The sequence below is a fragment of the Dermochelys coriacea genome, chromosome 22 (genome assembly GCF_009764565.3).
Source record: "Dermochelys coriacea isolate rDerCor1 chromosome 22, rDerCor1.pri.v4, whole genome shotgun sequence".
Lineage (NCBI taxonomy): Eukaryota > Metazoa > Chordata > Testudines > Dermochelyidae > Dermochelys > Dermochelys coriacea.
The window spans coordinates 10,147,103-10,166,699 of record NC_050089.1 but is presented as its reverse complement, the minus strand read 5'-3'; the positions used below and the strand labels follow the sequence as shown (position 1 = coordinate 10,166,699).

General features: G+C 42.2%; 1 protein-coding gene across 1 annotated transcript in view; it reads left to right on the top strand.

Moving 5' to 3' along the window:
• GRAMD1B (GRAM domain containing 1B) overlaps positions 1 to 19,597 on the top strand; it is a 281,545-nt gene that overhangs the window by 52,729 nt on the left and 209,219 nt on the right. The window contains 1 exon segment of the mRNA XM_043500797.1: positions 15,710 to 16,161. The gene's annotated coding sequence lies outside the window, so the exon portion shown is untranslated.

Below are 19,597 nucleotides of genomic sequence, written 5' to 3'. Positions count from 1 at the left end.
GCAAAGGCGAAAGAGAAAAAGATGGAAGACTTTTCTTAATAATAAGCTTTGCACAACAGTCTATATTTTATCCTCCCAAAGGTCTTATCCCCTATTACATTTTAACTCTGAGATATTTATAAAAATTCTGTTACGAAGTTTGTCTGCTTTTCCTTTGTATCTTTTCCACTCCTCTACCCTTTGCCCATTTCACCCTCTCTTACAGTACGGTAAGACTATGACAAGTGGTTAATACTCTATTTATTCTCTTATCAGTGAAATCGACTCCTTCCATTGCTGTATTCTTTGTCACCTCAACTGACAGTCAGCTGATTCCCCACAACTGCCACCAGATAAATGCCCCTCCCCACCCTGCAACAGATGAAACGGTCAGGAATGTTGACGGTACTGAATGCTTAATCTTCTCCAAACTTGAACTCTGACCTTTACCCCATCACTAACATTCACTCTTTCCTCCAGTTCTTAAACTGGTTTTCTTCTGTTACGCATGTGAAATTTTTTTTTCTTACCTGGCAGAGCTCCCAGAATCAACATTGAAGCCCTTGTGTTCTGGCAGTTAAATTAGAGGCAGGGATCTCACTTTCCATTCAGTGTCACATCTGTCTCTTATTAGAGGTTTCAGTGCAGCAGTTGGCACCAATGTGTGGCCACAGACTTATTCATGTGAGTCAGCAGCATCAGGGGAAGGGCTTTATGCAGTAACCTAGTCTATGGTCTGCTGTGAGAGCATGCCCAGCTCAAACTTCTAAGAACAGAGCTGAGTGAGATTCCTGAGCTGCAGCTGTATTGGCCTCTTGGCTCAATTTGCTTTCAGAATAGCTGAGCTGCTGGCACTCTTGGGAAAGGGAAGTGGTGTACAGTGATACACCTGTTCTCAAAGATCCTGGGAACAGGGCACATGAAGAGAAAACCACTTTATAATCAACTTCCCATTGACTCCTCCAAGCAAGCAGAAATAGACTTGTTATGCGTCCAATGGCCATTTTCTTCCCTTTATTCTATACACTTCTGAAGTCAAACTTGATTTACTTATGTGTCAGTGGAAAGGTGAACTTTTACACTGACCAAACTTGCATATAGGTCTAAATCCACTGAGTTTAATTTTCAGAGAAGGCTATTTGGTTGCAAAACTCTGTACTGGATAGGATCTCCAATTCCATCCAAAAACAGGCCATGAATTTTCAATAAATAACTGCTGCTCAAGTATAATGAAAATTGTCTGAGACATCTATCTCAGAAGCCACCAGTTGGGTGGCTCCAGCTCAAGAAAATTTTTAGTAGAGCTGGTTGAAAATTTTCTGATGGAACTCTCAAAACGTTTTGCAAGAATGTATCGATTTTGGCTAAATTTTCAACAGGAGATTATCAAAATATTTTGTTTGACTTTATAGTTTCAATTTTATTGAATTTAAGTCAAAATGATAAAGATGAAGCAAAACGTTTGGAGCTTGTCAAAACGAAATATTTCAGAATATTGTATTACTCAAATAGTTCCAAGATTTTGACTTCTTCCTGATTCAGGATGAAACAAAATTTCAAACTCTCAGAATTTGCCACGGAACAGAATTTTTTTTTTTTTTTTTTTTTTGGATGAGCTCTAGTTTTTAGCTTCCATTTTGTTAGCCATCCATGTTTTTAGGAATCTCTGCATTTCCAACCAATGCCCTCATTAGAAATCTGATCATGAGTATTGCTGAGCACCCACCTCTCTTGCTGAAGTCATTGAGAGTTGACGGTGCTCTGCAACCATGGGTCCAGGGCCCGACCATACTTACTGCCCTTATTCATGTCTCAGAACGGTGTTGTAAGCTTGGTACACAAAGGTAGAGGCCGTTTTGTGTTCATTTAGCACTTAGAGAAGAGCAGTACTTGCCTTCTCCCCTCTCTAGTGGAGACCTCAATGTTCTCTTAGTCTATAGTAAAGTCATTTTGACTGACAATATCTGTTTGTTCTTTGTGCATGAAAACACATAGCACTAGGAAGCCAGGAACACTGTGAACATGAACTCAGACTAGCGGTCTGGTCTTGGAAGAGACTCTTTGGCCTGCACCAGACTGCAGCAACATGTTTAAATGATTGCAATATAACAAGCTCAAGCCCCCCCCCCCCTTTTTTTCCTTCCCTCTTAGAGCTGTAATGTAAATGGCTGCCTCTGTGGTTATGACATCAGCCAGAGATCTATATTATTCTTGTATTTATTATTAAACACCCTATCTTTGAGAGAAGCCCCAAGGCTAAAATTTTCCTCTGTAGCTTTTATTTCTGGTATTTATTATTGTCTTCTCGTGTCCATCTGTCTCTAACATCATCATCATCTATCAACTTTAAGTTCCTCTTTGCCTTGGCTGCAATGATTGCCTACGTGGGGAGAGGGGGAATGAACACCAAAAATGCCACAAAGCTCAGAGACTCCCCCCGGCGCCCCGCAATCACTTTCTTTCTCAATGCAAATCTCCCAAAGGGCTGCTTCATCTTTTTGGCTGGTGGCCTGAATTCTAACCCAGCTGGGCACAGCTCTTAACTACGTCCTGACATTAACATCACTACTTATACAGTGCCCTCAATGCACATAACACTCTGTAAATGAATATTAATTGTATTATTTAGAGATGGGTATGAGCTACAAACTTGGTATCTGAATCAGAATTTACACACAGCATGGGTGTGTTTAGTCCTCCACAGTTTTGGTTCAAGCTGTTATATAGATAGGAGTTGGCTGAAAAATTAGATGCAGATCTGAGTTTCCCAGTGTTCAAAGAGGAATTGGAATTGGGCCTGTCTCTAATAATTATTATTACTTGATGATATTCTAAACTATTCTGTCAGTTGAAGATCCTGGCCTTAACTTGGAAAGAAATCCCATTTTCCTTGTATGTGTTCTTTTTAACTCTTTATTGTTGTTTGCATTATAATAGTGCCCACGAACCACAGGATCCAGAATCAGGACCCAGTTTTCTTAGACATGTATAAACATGCAGGTAGACACTGTTGGCAAAATATATCAGATATTATGGCGAGGGGGACTGTATATGCTAGACCAGGGGTGGCCAACCTGTGGCTCCAGAGCTGCATGCGGCTCTTCAGAAGTTAATATGTGGCTCCTTGTATAGGCACCGACTCCGGGGCTGGAGCTACAGGTGCCAACTTGCCAATGTTCCGGGGGGTGCTCGCTGCTCAACCCCTGGCTCTGCCACAGACCCTGCCCCCTCCCCTGAGCCTGCCGTGCCCTCGCTCCTCCCCCTACTCCCAGAACCTTCTCCATGCCGCAGGAGGCATGGGGAAGGAGGGGGAGGCGCTGATCAGCAGGGCTGCTGGCAGGCGGGGCAGAGCTGATGGGGGGCTGCTGAGGTATTACTGTGGCTCTTTGGCAATGTACATAGGTAAATTATGGCTCCTTCTCAGGCGCAGGTTGGCTAGGGCTGTGCTAGACAGATCTAATTTAAAAGAAGATGCAACAACGGAGGGGGAGGGAGGATAAAGGTAATGAATTATACAGGTAATTATAGGCATAATTTTGTGAGAGTTTACATGGTACAGTGGATTTGGCCCTGCACTGGGAGCCAGGAGATCTGAGTTCAGTTCCTGGCTCTCACACTGACCAACTGTATGACCTTTGTTTGTTTTTTCCTCAGTTTCCACTCCCATCATTAACCTGTCTTATTCATATTGTAAGTTCCTCAGGGTAGGGACTATTAGTTAGTGTTGTCACCATGGGGCCCCAATCTTGATTAAGGACCCTAACGCGAACATTATAGAAACAATAAAATAACCAGTAAAAGTTGATGCTGGTTGCAACTCATTCACCATTTAAAAAAAATGAATAAAACCAGAACACCTCTGTTGCTGAACCACCTATTCATCATGACAGTCTAGATAATACTTAGTCCTGCCATGAGTGCAGGGGATTAGTCGAGATGACCTTTCAAGATCTCTTCCAGTCCTATGATTCTATGATTTGGCTGCTTTCTTGGGGATTTGGAAAGGGTGGGAGAGGTGGGAGGTATTTGAAGTTAATTTCATATTTTCAGCTTGAGTCCAAGATGACCTCTTTAACCCTCATGGATCAATAGAAGATGGAATGGTCCATATTTGACTCCAGGGTTTGATGGCAGATGAAAATCCACGACTTCATTGGGCTTCATTAAGACTGAGATTTTGAAAGCTTTCTAAAAGATGTGGATGCTCAATCCCCTTTGAAACAGTTTGCATTTAAAATTATTTTGAAAGGGAAAGGTCTGGAACTAATGCGCACATGAAAGTATCAGTAATCAAAAAGGGCCAGACTAGCCCAAGGGGTGCACTGGAGGTTGTGCACATCCAAGCTTGTTTGGTAGATAGGCCTGTGTTTTTGTTCAGCTGTAACAATATTTTAAAATTAAACCTTTGGCCAGGGCTGAGAGAGGCAGGTCCAGTGGTAGCTGCTTCAGATTTCTCTAAATGCCAATATGAAAAGAAAACAAATAAAGGGAAACTATCAAATCGGAGATGGACCCTGAAATGGAAACATGTTGTGCCTGTTTCTTAAAAAGGCAATAGCTAATGCAGTTTGTTGGTAGGTTAAATTATTTTCCTCACTCCTTAGTCCTAATGCTCTGCTAATGATTGAGGTTGTCTGTAAACTGCAGAAGGGAAAAGTGCAGCCGATTCAATTCGGGTGAAAGTGGCACTCCATCAAGAGAGTCAAATAGGATTAAAATGTGGATTCCCTTTGAAGTCTGAGCAGTAGTATCAATTTAAGAAAAAAAATTAAAGTCAATTCAGTGCTCATGGGAGGTACTACACTGGCAACCCCAGGGAGTTGAGGTCCTCTTTATCCACAGCACAGCTACAGCCTGGAGAGTGGCAGTGGAATCTTCTCTTATATACACTGTGCCTTACAGATATTCGTCAAACCTGATCTTGAGGTTCTGTCGCCATGGATGAGAGAGTACTTCAATCTCTCTGGATTATTCAGTCATTGGCTTCACTTCACTGAAATTGTCAGAGGCCAAATGAGGTTCTGTGGGGAGACTTGTCAACTGTGAATAGGCCACCAGCTCCTTTCTGCAAGGTCCATGAACAGCCCTCGTATGGTAAGGACTTTAGATTCCTAACAAGCGAAATCGGATTGTAAAGGGGGATGGGGGAGATGACCTGTAGCTGAAAAACGTTGGTGTCTATTCCCAATCCCCCACTCATGCCAGGCCTGTGCACAGTAATACTTGTAGCCTAGTTTTATTGTATCAAAGTTTTAGGCCACAAACCTCTTCTCTGATATAAGCAACTCAGTAGAGTTAAGGAGCTGAAGCATGCTGCTCGTGAAAAGTGAAGTGAAGCAATTAAACGGGGAAACCCAGAGAGTGATTTTTTTTTCATGCCTTCTTTGCATAAAGAAAATTTTCACAGATGAATTACTCTCTCTCTGCAGCTGAGTTCCAGGTTTTCTCCTGTTTGCTTCTTGGCCTATAGATTATTGAAACTGACGTGTTTCTGGTATTCTGGTTATTCATTATCTATTTGACTCATTCCCTTTATAAACTGACACTAAAGAAAGTAGGGTGTCGACGGTGGGATGCTGTAGCTCACTGAAAGCAAATTTTAAGTTGTAAATGTGAGTTATTCACACCAGATCAAGGAACAGAAACAATGTCATGCATTCTATGTAGCCAATTAAAACTAACTACCACAGCTCTAATTTTGAATTTCAAGTATGGAATCCTTCCGGTGAACTGCTTGCAAATGAATTTTAGTTCATGAATTATTCATGAAAAATGTTTGATGAGTAGTTATGAATATTGAAGGAATTCATAAAAGCTGTTTTCAGACAATTTGCAATTAGAAGAGAGGCAAAATTAATCAGATACATCCTTCTGCTGCGAACTATCTGCCTACTTTCAGTTTCATAGAAGAAAGAATGAAGATGAAAAAGGAACAGTTAGATTGATCAAAGCAGGGAGTGTAAGAGTGGAAGGGAAAAGCCATTCTTGAACCTTCATAAACAAATCATCAGAGTAGGAATGTGAGGAGTGGGTATGAAGGGAAGTTCGCCATTGTAACCAAAGAAGTGGAAAGATGTAAGATAGAAATGTATGGAATCTCAGAGCTGCATTGAAAGGGAGGGGTCATTTCATGATGACCGATGGATACACAGCATATATCCAGGATCCAAGAAAAGGAGAGAAAGGAGGGTTGCAATCAAACGTAATGAGAGATCATGATGGCAGAGTCCTCACTGAATATGATGATATTACTGTGCCAGCCTATATGCCTCACCAGAGTGACTCATACTCATGGATGCGTGAAGGACTGTGAAAGTGAGAGGACCAACTCCCCCCACCAGCCCAACCTGCCTGGAGCCCTCAAGGGAGCCTTCCCTCACCACCAGCCGAACCCTCCCAGAGCCCTTGCCCTCCCCCTGACCCTACTTCTTACCTTTGGATCAGAGTTATGTCCCTGCTTCCCAGATGCAGCTGGCCCTGGTGCTGAGAGGAGCCACTACCTTGGTTTTAATAGCTGGCAGGCAAGGGCCCATCTGACAGCACACCTCATGACACAGAGTTGGACCCAAATGCCAGCTAGTTCAGGCAGGCTGCTGAGCACTTCTTTCCACTTGTAGGTTTTAGAAAGTGGGAGGCAGTGGCCTGCCCTCTCCAGTGCTATGCTCATAATATAGGGTGACAGAAAAGAGAGTATGGAGCTGGATCCATCAGTCCTGCAAGAGGAAGTGGTGTGTGCTATTAAGAAAATGAAGCCTGGGAAAGCAGCAGGGATAGAGAATATGCCTGCAGAATTGTTAAAAGCAATTGATGGACTCAGTATTGGTCTTATGTGGAAAATTTCTAATGATGTACAGATGACTAGAAATTGGCTGGAGGACTGGATGAAGGGAACTTACTACATTCTGTTATAAAATACCGTCTCCCGGATATTGCACGGGAGCAAAGTTCTGCTGTGAGTAATCCAGGATTGCATGAAATAAAGGATAGACACTGAACTACCACCACAACAAGCTGGTTTCAGAGAGGGCTGAGACTCACTTTTTGGTCATGTGTACATCTGTAACACAGCTGAAAAATGCAGAGTACAATCACCCATCAACTATGTGCTCAGTGATGACTCACAAGCATTTAATGTCATCTGACATAACCATCTTTGGAAGATATTGGCAGAACACTTTGCTACAACCACTGATCTAATGCAAAAAAGATGGTCTGTAAAAACAGTTAGTGAAGAATATGGACTATTCCTGAATGGCGATAATTAATAGACAAGCGGCAGAGCAGTATAAATTAAATTATCTGGGATCATATATATCCCACCAAAGAGGCTATTCCAAAGAAATCAGAAAAAGACTTGGATGGCTTGCCAGCTATGGCTTCCTTTAAAAAGGCTGGGAAAAAGTGGCATCTTGAAATGTACAAAGGTGTGACTGGTGAAATACCAATTTTTTTTCTATAGTGATATATGATGTGAATTTTGGGAAGTTATTGCTGACAAGAAAATTGAAGCTTTCAGAAATGTGGTGCTGGCGAAGACTCTTGCATATCATCTCGTGGATGGGGGGGGGGAAAAAGGACAAATGCCTATGTTAGGAATATTATTGGAGAGCAGCAGACTCTGATGTCTGAGATCAGTAGACAGAAACTTGTCCTACATTGGTCCCACTAGGCGCAGCGATGGAAATAACCGTGAGAAAGTTATTATGGAAGGAGTGTGTGGAGAGTCATTGTAGTAGGGGACAACCAGCAAGGAGGTGGATGGGTAGTGTGTGGCAGATCATGGAAGGTCAGCTTTTGAGTGTCTCAAAGTTAGCAATGGGATTGTGAAGGCTTCTGAAAATTCTGCTATGATATCACCAATATTCAGAATGTGAATAAATGCATTTACTTATCTAACTTAGGGAACGAAAGGGGTGGACTATATGACTTGAAGTGACTAGATGGCTATGTGTGATTTACTGTGTCATCCTGTATTCCAGCTGCCTCATTCAACACCAGAAGTTGCTAGATTTCTATTTGGGTTTGTTGCTGGCTATAAAATAACCCATTTTTTTCTGATTCTCTATTGGTATTCCTTATTGGTAGGATTCCCTCCAAATTACTTGGGGACAGGGTATGCCCTGCTGCATTTCCTGTTGGGATGAACAAGCCAAACTGCATCTGCCTTCAGGATTTTCTGGCCTTCTTGTTGACTGATAAATGAATAAGGACCCCCTCCTCTCCAGCCCTCCTGTTTAATTTCGGCACTTGGAATTGTAAAACATGAGCCACAGAGGGATTCCTGGCTGGAGAAAAGCAGGTTACAGTTGTGAATGATTTAGATGTCATTGTACAATGCATAGCTCCCAGCGGCTTTCCCTTCTCAGTTTGGGACAGAAATGAACAAGTGATCTTAACTGATTGTGTGTGAATAAGCAAAAACACAGGGTGATTGCAGAAGGCTGCGCATCCAGCATAAATGAAAAAAGGACTAGCAAGCCAGGAACCCTTGAGTTCTAATTCCAGCTGTGCCATTGACTGAGTGTAGGGCCTTGGGAAAGCCACTAATCCTCTCTGTGCCTTGATTTGCCCCATCTATAAAACTGGGATGATAATTATCTGCCTCAGTGGTTTTGTGAGAAATGTCTTAGTACTTTGTAAATGTAGAGCTCTCTAGAATTGCTAAATATAACTATTAGAATTACTTGCCTGGGGATAGCTGGCTTTTTGCCTGTCCTGGGAAATAGTGTTATAATTACCATTTGAACTGCTCCAGCAACTGTTCTTGAGTCAGAAATCGAACATCTGCTGGCAAAAATGAGCTGCAGATTCCTAGTGGACAACTTTTTTTTTTTGGAGGCAATGATTAGACAGCTATCTTTCACAAACTGCATTACCTTCCTCTCTAACTGAGCTCCATCACACTTTTCTCTCCCTTGATAACAGTATCTCTACTTGTTTTCAGAGTAGCAGCCGTGTTAGTCTGTATTCGCAAAAAGAAAAGGAGTACTTGTGGCACCTTAGAGACTAACAAATTATTAGCGCATAAGCTTTCGTGAGCTACAGCTCACTTCATCGGATGCATCCGATGAAGTGAGCTGTAGCTCACGAAAGCTTATGCTCTAATAAATTGGTTAGTCTCTAAGGTGCCACAAGTACTCCTTTTCTTTTTAGTATCTCTACTGCAATCCCCTTGGTGTCCTCATGGGACTTTGAGATCAAATTCCCATTCCGCACAAAGAATGGATTAACCTTGTGCTAATTTTCTTCTGTGGAAAGTAAAATTGTACTGCTGGCTACATCTGTCAAGCTCCTCTGTTCCTGGGGATGTCAGTATGAGAATTAGAAGAGAAAATGAGCAAAAAATGGTCTCCAGTTGCAAGGCAAGTATTATTATTAGGGTGACCGCACTCTGCACCTATTGAACTACCTTCTGTTAAGTCTTTCTCGTGCTCTCTCTCCATTCTAGGAAAGTTACTGTCTCAGTCCACCAGGCACAGTGAACTGCTGTTTAGTTTTGTTGGCTCAGATATTTGTATCCATGGCGTTTCGATCCTATGGTTTCAAAATCAGGAGTGTTGCTCTGGAAACCTAAGGTAATGCTGATGAACTCGATTTCTAAATAGGCAGTTTTTGTTTCTCCACGGATTCGCTCCCTGGTTTTGACTGTCTAAGATATGGGTAACATATTAGCATCATCTACAGAAGTGTACTTAACATACCCATCTCCTGACAGCTTTAGCTGTATGTATAACTCCAGTCATTGGTATGACTCAAATGGAATCATGACCCGTACAGTGTATCTAGGCATTTATAATGCACCCATCACGTTATCTGTGTGCAGTGATATGGGCAGTACTCTACACTGAAAGATTATGTGAATGTGAAGGGAGATGGAAGGGAAAGAACATTTGTAGTATTGGGGGATCCTCTCGAAGAACAGACCCCCATTTCTATAATTTTTCACTGTTGATCTCTCATCCTGTTTTCCTCCTCTGCCCATTTCTCACCCTTCCTGGCTGGTGCTGTAGCACCAGACAGTGCTAACTCCCTCCTGCACCAAGTAATGGCACACTCTGATTGACCAGATGGACCACAGATGAAGAACAAGTGACCCTCCTGTCCTTTCAGAGTTGAAATGTATCCGGTTCCCTTTTCTAGCAGGATACCGAACTTCCCACCCCCAGATCATTAGACTTTGCCAATGGGGAGTCTCAGGGTATGGCTGGATGCGGGGAGGCTTGTTTCAAGGACACACAGTACAGAGGAGGTAGGAGGGCTGCTAAAAAAGTGCAATAGATTATTTATATTTTACCCTCGTTAGCCAGATCTGAAGTAACGTTCCTCTGACCATAGTCAATTTGTGGTGCACGCACTTTGGTTCTGAAAGTAAATGTTACTGAGGTAATGTGTGGAGCTTTTTATTTCAGAGGTGACATTAAATCATCAGACCTTATTGCCACAATACTGGGGCATGGCTTTATGTAACTGTGTCCCTGTAAATGCAGAGGAAAGAAGAGTCTAATGTTTAAAGCTTGTCTCTTCCCATGCCAGAAGCCCTGTGGGCAGTCAGGAGCTGCTGGTGAGCGCACTGAATGTTGGGGCCTTTCCTGTTGGGGAAGAAGTAGTGAATTCAGTCTTGGCTAGGTTTTATTTTTACCTATGTGGTGAGCTAGTGCTTTCTTGGCAGACACAGAATAATCAGGTACTGTTTTCTGGAGAACTTTGGGAACTCTAAACTCCCCTTATAGTTCATTCAGGTAGGGGAAACTGTACGGGAAAATCCAGAGAATAGCAGTGTGTGGCAGCAAAGTGTTGGTCATCTTTTCTCCAAAGAAAAGGGGAGGTGCTGTATGACAAAGAATGCAGTACAAAATCATTTCATGCACACCAAATGCTTAAGAACTGTTAGAGCTACACTTAAAAACTGTATGGGAATTGCCAGAGTACATTGCTTGTCCTATGATGTCTTTCACGGTGTTGTTGAAGACCAGCTTATGGGAAGGCCAGCACTAACATAATGGAAAGAGATCTGAGGGCACAAGCAGGATATATTTTCCTGCAAGTAGGCCTTATCTAGCTAGCTATCCATCCTAGGTACTTCTTGGCTCCCATTACTGGAGAATCTGAGCACCTTACAATCTGTTATAGCTTTATCTTCACAACACTCTTGTGAAGTAGAAATAGGGAAGCACTTATCCTTATTTAATATATTGCCCATCTGTGCCTCAGTTTCCTAAGTGACTTGCCCAAAGTCACACAAGAAGTCTGTGGCAGAGCAGGGACTTGAACCCCGGGTTTCTCAAGCTCTAGGTTAGTGCCCTGGTCACTGGACTGTCCTCCTCCTCCTTAGGCCTTTGTGCTCCAACCCAGTCTTATTCTTAGGAAGTTAAATATTTTGAATTTTATAGAGGGCAAACATCATAGCAAAATTTCATTCAAATATCAGTCTAGGATACGGATTTCCTCTCGGGTGGGAAAATATTTAATATTTCAATTCCTGAGTGTGTCAGAGTTGTGCTGAGAAATGTGAAAAATGTGAGAAGATGGTTAAAAATAATAGGCTTCCAATGGGAAGTGTGCTAAGATCTTCACCTGCTGAATTGACTAGAGGGGATGCCATTTTAGTTTTAATTTTGGTGAGTATTGAGGACCTCATAGAAGAAATGGTTGTAGGGGATAATCTTGGCTCAAGTGATCATGAGCTAATTCAGTTCAAACTGAACGGAAGGATTAACAAAAATAAATCTGCAACTAGAGTTTTTGATTTCAAAAGGGCTGACTTTCAAAAATTAAGGAAATTAGTTAGGGAAGTGGATTGGACTGAAGAACTTATGGATCTAAAGGTAGAGGAGGCCTGGGATTACTTTAAATCAAAGCTGCAGAAGCTATCGGAAGCCTGTATCCCAAGAAAGGGGAAAAAATTCATAGGAAGGAGTTGTAGACCAAGCTGGATGAGCAAGCATCTTAGAGAGTGATTAAGAAGAAGCAGAAAGCATACAGGGAGTGGAAGATGGGAGGGATCAGCAAGGAAAGCTACCTTATTGAGGTCAGAAGATGTAGGGATAAAGTGAGACAGGCTAAAAGTCGAGTAGAGTTGGAGCTTGCAAAGTGAATTAAAACCAATAGTAAAAGGTTCTATAGCCATATAAATAAGAAGAAAACCAAGAAAGAAGTGGGGCCGCTAAACACTGAGGATGGAGTGGAGGCTAAAGATAATCTAGGCATGGCTCAATATCTAAACAAATACTTTGCCTCAGTCTTTAATAAGGCTAAAGAGGATCTTAGGGATAATGGTAGCATGACAAATGGGAATGAGGATATGGAGGTAGATATTACCATATCTGAGGTAGAAGCGAAACTCAAACAGCTTAATGGGACTAAATCGGGGGGCCCAGATAATCTTCATCCAAGAATATTAAGGAATGGCACCTGAAATTGCAAGTCCATTAGCAAGAATTTTTAATGAATCTGTAAACTCAGGAGTTGTACCAACTGATTGGAGAATTGCTAATATAGTTCCTATTTTTAAGAAAGGAAAAAAATGTGATCCGGGTAAACTACAGGCCAGTTAGTTTGACATCTGTAGTATGCAAGGTCCCTGGAAAAAATTTTGAAGGAGAAATTAGTTAAGGACATTGAAGTCAATGGGTAAATGGGACAAAATACAACATGGTTTTACAAAAGGTAGATCGTGCCAAAACCAACCTAATCTCCTTTTTGAAAAAGTAACAGATGTTTTAGATAATGGAAATTCAGTGGATCTGATTACCTAGATTCCAGTAAGGCATTTGATACCATGCCAATGGGGAATTATTAGTAAATTGGAGAAGATGGGGATCAATATGAACATCAAAAGTGGATAAGGAATTGGTTAAAGGGGAGACTGCAACGGGTCCTACTGACAGGCGACTGTCAGGCTGGAGGAAGTTACCAGGGAGTTCCTCAGGGATCGGTTTTGGGACCAATCTTATTTAATCTTTTTATTACTGACCTTGGCACAAAAAGTAGGAGTGTGTTAATAAAGTTTTGCAGATGATTACAAGCTGGGAGGTATTGCCAATTCAGAGGAAGGATCGGGATATTATACAGGAGGATCTGGATGACCTTGTAAACTGGAGTAATAGTAATAGGATGAAATTTAATAGTGAGAAGTGTAAGGTTATGCATTTAGGGATTAATAACAAGAATTTTAGTTTAAATTGGGGACGCATCAATTAGAAGTACCGGAAGAGGAGAAGGACCTTGGAGTATTGGTTGATCATAGGATGACTATGAGCTGCCAATGTGATATGGCTGTGAAAAAAGCTAATGCGGTTTTGGGATGCATCAGGAGAGGCATTTCCAGTAGGGATAAGGAGGTTTTAGTACCGTTATACAAGGCACTGGTGAGACCTCACCTAGAATACTCTGTGCAGTTCTGGTCTCCATGTTTTTAAAAAGGATGAATTCAAACTGGAGCAGGTACAGAGAAGGGCTTCTAGGATGATCCGAGGAATGGAAAACTTGTCTTATGAAAGGAGACTTAAGGAGCTTGGCTTGTTTAGCCTAACTAAAAGAAGGTTGAGGGGAGATATGATTGCTCTCTATAAATATATCAGAGGGATAAATACAGGAGAGGGAGAGGAATTATTTCAGCTCAGCACCAATGTGGACACAAGAACAAATGGATATAAACTGGCCACCAGGAAGTTTAGACTTGAAATTAGACGAAGGTTTCTAACCATCGGAGGAGTGAAGTTTTGGAATAGCCTTCCAAGGGAAGCAGTGCGGGCAAAGATCTATCTGGTTTTAAGATTCTACTTGATAAGTTTATGGAGGAGATGGTATGATGGGATAATGGGATTTTGATTGATCTTTAAATATTCAGGGTAAATAGGATTAATCCCCTGAGATGGGATATTAGATGGATGGGATCTGAGTTACCAGGAAAGAATTTTCTGTAGTATCTGGCTGGTGAATCTTGCCCATATGCTCAGGGTTTAGCTGATTGCCATATTTGGGGTCGGGAAGGAATTTTCCTTCAGGGCAGATTGCAGAGGCCCTGGAGGTTTTTCGCCTTCCTCTGTAGAATGGGGCACGGGTCACTTGAGGGAGGCTTCTCTGCTCCTTGAAGTCTTTAAACCACAATTTGAGGACTTCAATAGCTCAGACATAGGTGAGGTTTTTCATAGGAGTGGGTGGGTGAGATTCTGTGGCCTGCGCTGTGCAGGAGGTTGGACTAGATGATCAGAATGGTCCCTTCTGACCTTAGTATCTATGAATCTATGAACCTGTGGGAGACAGGAATGGGAAACAGTCTGTTCCTGTTTCTCAGCATCAGACCAGAGAGAGTGTGCAGTTGTAGATATGGATCTTATGCAGCTCTTTTATGATGGGTTTATTATAACCCCACTGAAGCTAGATGTCAGCTTTTTCTTGTTAGGAAGTGGTCACCAGTGACATTTCTGGGAGCTGTGGATGAGTATGTGAAACTCGTTCCTTTCTCAGCATTGGGCTCAGCAGTTCTGATATGAAGGGAATGAGGTGCAGAGTAAGAGGAAAGTTATCAATGAACATCTGCCGTTATAAATCTACCTGGAACAAATAGCAGCATCAAGCCTCTAAAAAACCCATGATGTTTGGCAAACACCACCAAACCAATAATTAGTGTTGCAGTGGCACTTAATGACTCTAACCAGACTGGAGCCCTCTTGAGCCAGGTGTTCTATAGACCTATGATAAAGGACAGATCCAGACAGTTGAGAGTTTCAAAATTGGCTGGAGTATTATGCAGCCAATTTAAAATTAATGACAGGTTTCAGAGTAGCAGCCGTGTTAATCTGTATTCGCAAAAGGAAAAGGAGTACTTGTGGCACCTTAGAGACTAACAAATTTATTTGAGCATAAGCTTTCGTGAGCTACAGCTCACTTCAGCGGATGCATTTGGTGGAAAAAACAGAGGGGAGATTGATATACACAGTGTGTACAATCTCCCCTCTGATTTTTCCACCAAATGCATCCGCTGAAGTGAGCTGTAGCTCACGAAAGCTTATGCTCTAATAAATTTGTTAGTCTCTAAGGTGCCACAAGTACTCCTTTTCTTTTTAAAATTAATGTGAATCTGATATCCCAATCCCCCAGGAAGCTTTTGCAAATCACAGCCCACAATCTATAAATTAAGGCAAGGTGCAACAGGAGGGTAAACAAACAGATGGAGTGATTGGGGACGGAGGACAGGATAGCAGGAATATGAAGGTTTTTTTTGCAGACAGTAAGTGTGCACAATATGTAGGTAAGGAGATGGCTTTATGCTGAAAAAAATAGAACTGCAGTTGACCTGCTTTATCTCTGTACCTGCCTATCCCCTATATTTCAGCCATCACCTTACTATCTAGGCACTTTTCTCATGTGCCCATCATTTATCACCAGCCTTTCATTACTTGCAAGCAATAAACACTTAACTCCCCAAATCAGTACATGCTGTCAGCAAATAAGAAAAACCCGACCCTTTCCAAACCAATCTGTTAAATGAAGCAAATGTTGTAAACACCTGAACGACTCCATCACTGGCTTCAACCACCTCCTCCTTCCCACCCGCATCCCAGAGTGCTAGATATAAATGATTCAGCTTTGTTAAACAGCACCTTTCAAATAATAGCCTCTCATTTGGATACCATCAGCTTTTGCTACAAGTTTGCACAGCAGAGCTGTTTAAAAAAACCCACCAGTCTTTGCCTGATTCCTTTGAAATCTCTTTTTATTTTCTTAGGTTACATTACAAAACCCACATCATCTGGGAGAGGAGATTTGCAGCGAGCTGCGCTGAGAGGATGCACTGGGAAGCACAGGGGAATGAAGACCTCCTTAAGAGAGAGGAGCTCCTGCCCAACAGCCAGCCGAGGGTTAACGAAATGAACAGCTCTTGTGCAGGGAGAGTATGTTCTTGGCAGTGAGTGGTGATCTGTGTTACAGTATGTGAGAGCAGGAGTGTGGAGCAGCTGGCAGGTTGAGCTTAAATCTCAGGATCCAGTGTCTGGCTTCAGCGAAGGGGCCCCCTCCTCGCCACTTCAAACCTCATCCTCCCTCTGGATGGGGGGTCCTTTCCTCTTCGCAGAGCAGGATTTGACTTGGGGATGCTGCTGTGAGGAGTTCACGTCTGCAGCTTTGACAGGACTTCCCCCGACTGTCTGAATGAATGAGTGCCTTTCAGAGCAGAACCAGGTAAAACACTCAGCATTACTTTCAAATCCTTCCAGTCAGCCTCCTCTAAACAGGATGGGCCAAATACAGGCCTGGTGTAACTCTGCTGCAGTCAGTGGGTTTGACACCAGGGATTGGATTGCTCCATTGTCATGACACCAGGCAGATAACTCGCCAGTTTGATCTCTTAACATGAGAAAAGTATGATCGTTTTGATGGTAATCTGTAACATCGTTTGCTCTGAAGTGTCCTGGTGGAGTTTTATTGCCTTATACACTGTGCATATGGATCATCAAAGTTACAGCAAGTGACTAGTAAAGCTATTAACATGGACTGAGAAAGGTTGTGATGGGAAAAGTCTGCTTGTATTTTTGGAGGGGGTTGCTGGTTCTTCTCATCTGCTCTGATGTACAGTGTTAGGTGTCCTTGTGATAGGCCCTTGTTAACATGCTATACAACATAATGATAGAACATGTATGTGAGTACATGGAATGTGCTACATTTTAATACAGCAGCGTATCTCCGAACACAGCATATTTTGCAGAGCTCTTGGATGCTGCTAAACACTTTCTCCATCTCTGTGCTTGAATTTAAACATCAAGCTTTTCTCCCTGGTGCCTGTGTTCCTTGTTTTGTGTTTCTCGTTTTTTGCAGTTTTTCTCACAGAACACAAATATTCAGCTTGGAGATTCAGGTATTTTTCTTGGAAGTGGTATGCTTAGTATGGGATGGGACACCACTTGATGCAGCAGGGTGATCAGTTAGCCAATCCTCTCACTAGAGCCTGGTCTCAGAAGCAATGAACAAGACCTAAAACAATCTGACCACCCCTTTCATAGCTAGTTCTGTGCATACGCAATGCCATTGCTTTGCCTTTTGGCCTGTAATGAGATCAAGAAATTAAACTAGTAAATAACAATGGTCTTCATGGATTTTATGACAAGATATACTATTTAACACAGCAGGTGAACAGGGTTCTCCAACCTCATGCCAGTACCCTGACACAGAGGCAGTTAAATAAGCAAGAATGTGAGCGGACATCCATTATTCTGTGTGAATGGGACAAAAGGAGACTAAACTTAAATACTGCACCCAATTGATTAAAATTTACATCAATCTAATTTTAGTAGGAATGCTGCCTTTGGTAAAGGCCCATATGGCCCAGAAAAAACGGGTTAATGTTTTCTGAAATCCCTAAGCCTGCTTGTTAGAGCTGGTTGAAATTTTCTAAATTTCAGTGTTTTGACAAAATTGAATCAATTATGAAACGTTCTGCTTTTTTTCTCTTCTCCCTGAACAGCCTCTACTCTCTCAGAGATTCTATGGATGCTTCAAACCCTGCTCCTGATAATAAGAATTGCAGACACCCAATCAGAGCAGGGAGAATATCCATGTGACTTTTGTGACTAATCATGGCTAATCTACTCATCTTATATTTGATATATCAAGTACTAAATATTCTCACCAAACAATTTTCAAATAACCCATACATTAAAAAACAAACAAAACACTTCCCAAAATAAATACAAATAAAAATCATGGAGTTAATAAGAGGAAATCATGATTGTAATGTTAACCTCCTGTGATTATTAACATTTCCCAAACAGAAAGAGGCTAAATTCAGCAGGTAAAATGATTGTTGTGAAATTATTTGCTCCACTCTAATATTTCATATCCTATATATAACCAGAATGGTTGTTCAGATATGGGTCTCATTTTAACTGAAACAAAACAAAGTTTTGAAGAGCCTAGAAATATGGTTCCTCATCCTTTTTTTGCTCATATTTCTTACAGATACAGATGGATAAAACGGGCTTGTGGATTTGGTCTTGCAAACCCAGGAGTGATTTAGGTCTGGGGTCCCATTAAATCTATTTATTCCTTCCCTGCACTGCAAAGTTCAGGACAAGGAATGCAGTGGTTGAGTGGTTTCACTTTTGGCCCAGCCATAGAAAGAACATGCTGCTTTCTCTTCAATATTGATTTCTTCTATAAATATACAAATTTCTCCACCATTAGAATTTGTTGGTAATTTCAGTCCACTCCCAGGAGCTGAGAGGTCAGGTAGGATCAAGTGATCTTAATTGGCTTATAAGCGCCAGAAGGAAGTACAATTAATAATAATACCTAGCTCTTATGTAGTGGTTTTCATCAGTTGATCTCAAAGCCCCTCTCAACCTTTAATGCAGAGCACCACAATATGGATGGTCCTTTAAAATAACATGCTGCCAGGAAGACACCCTGTTGAGATTCATTGCAGTCCTGTGTGAAATTCTCATGCCTCAGATCCTACTGCTTGTCTGATCAAAGCATCCCTTAGTGCTGCAGTTCCCTGGCTGTGTCATCTTTGGTCCATGGGAAGCTGGCTGGTCACATAGGTTTGGATCTTTTCCTTGTGCCCAGCTGCTGACTTTCACTAAAAGGCAGCTGAAAATGCTTTTCCCAATACATTTCCATGTAAGCATTTGCAGTAGCTGCCTCTGGTTTGTACTGTGATCATGAAGGGAGCGGAGATATTCTGCATAATCGTGACTGGGAGGGGAGGTGTCCACAGGACAATCTTGCTATTAAGAGGTGGTCCTTGCTATGAAAAACTTTGAGAACCCCTGCCTTAGCTCAGAGCAGCAATGCCAGGAGAAACATGTGCTGCTATCACCACTCATGGTGGCTAGATGGTGTCTCGGCTGCTGGATGGAGAGAGGATGTTAGCACAGTTCTCAGGGTGAAGGGAGTTACTGTGGGTCAATGAGCTAAGAGGAGACAGGAGAAGTACGTACAGTAGCACTGAGATAAGCATTTTCTAGGAATATTGGTTCAAATTGTAAACAAATTAATTTAGACAGTCTGTTCCTGCGAGCGAGTTAACTGTTGGGAACATTTGTGGGAATGGAGAAATTTAAGCAAATGCTGGGGATAATTCTTAGAAAAATACATATAAAAAGAATTGCTGTTCATTAGGCTGCACAAAGGAAAAGGGAAGCTGATTTTGTACACCCAGTCGAGGAACAGAACCATACTGTGACTTGGATGATCAATCACAAAGCTCAAATATCCATAGTGAGCTGCTCATTAATGAGCTACAGAGCTAAAAATTATTTAAGAACATAAGAACGGCCATACTGGGTCAGACCAAAGGTCCATCTAGCCCAGTATCCTGTCTTCCGACAGTGGCCAATGCTAGGTGCCCCAGAGGGAATGAACAGAACAGGTAAACATCAAGTGATCCATCCCCTGTCACCCTCTGGCAAACAGAGGCTAGGGCAGGGGTGGGCAAATTATGGCCCATGGGCTGTGTCCAGCCCGTCAGACATTTTAATCTGGCCCTCTAGCTCCTGCCGGGGAGCGGGGTCGGGGGCTTGCCCAGCGCTGCGTGTGCTGTGGCTCCAGGAAGCAGTGGCATGTCCTCTCTCTGGCTCCTACGCATAGGGGCAGCCAGGGGGCTCTGAATTCTGCCCCC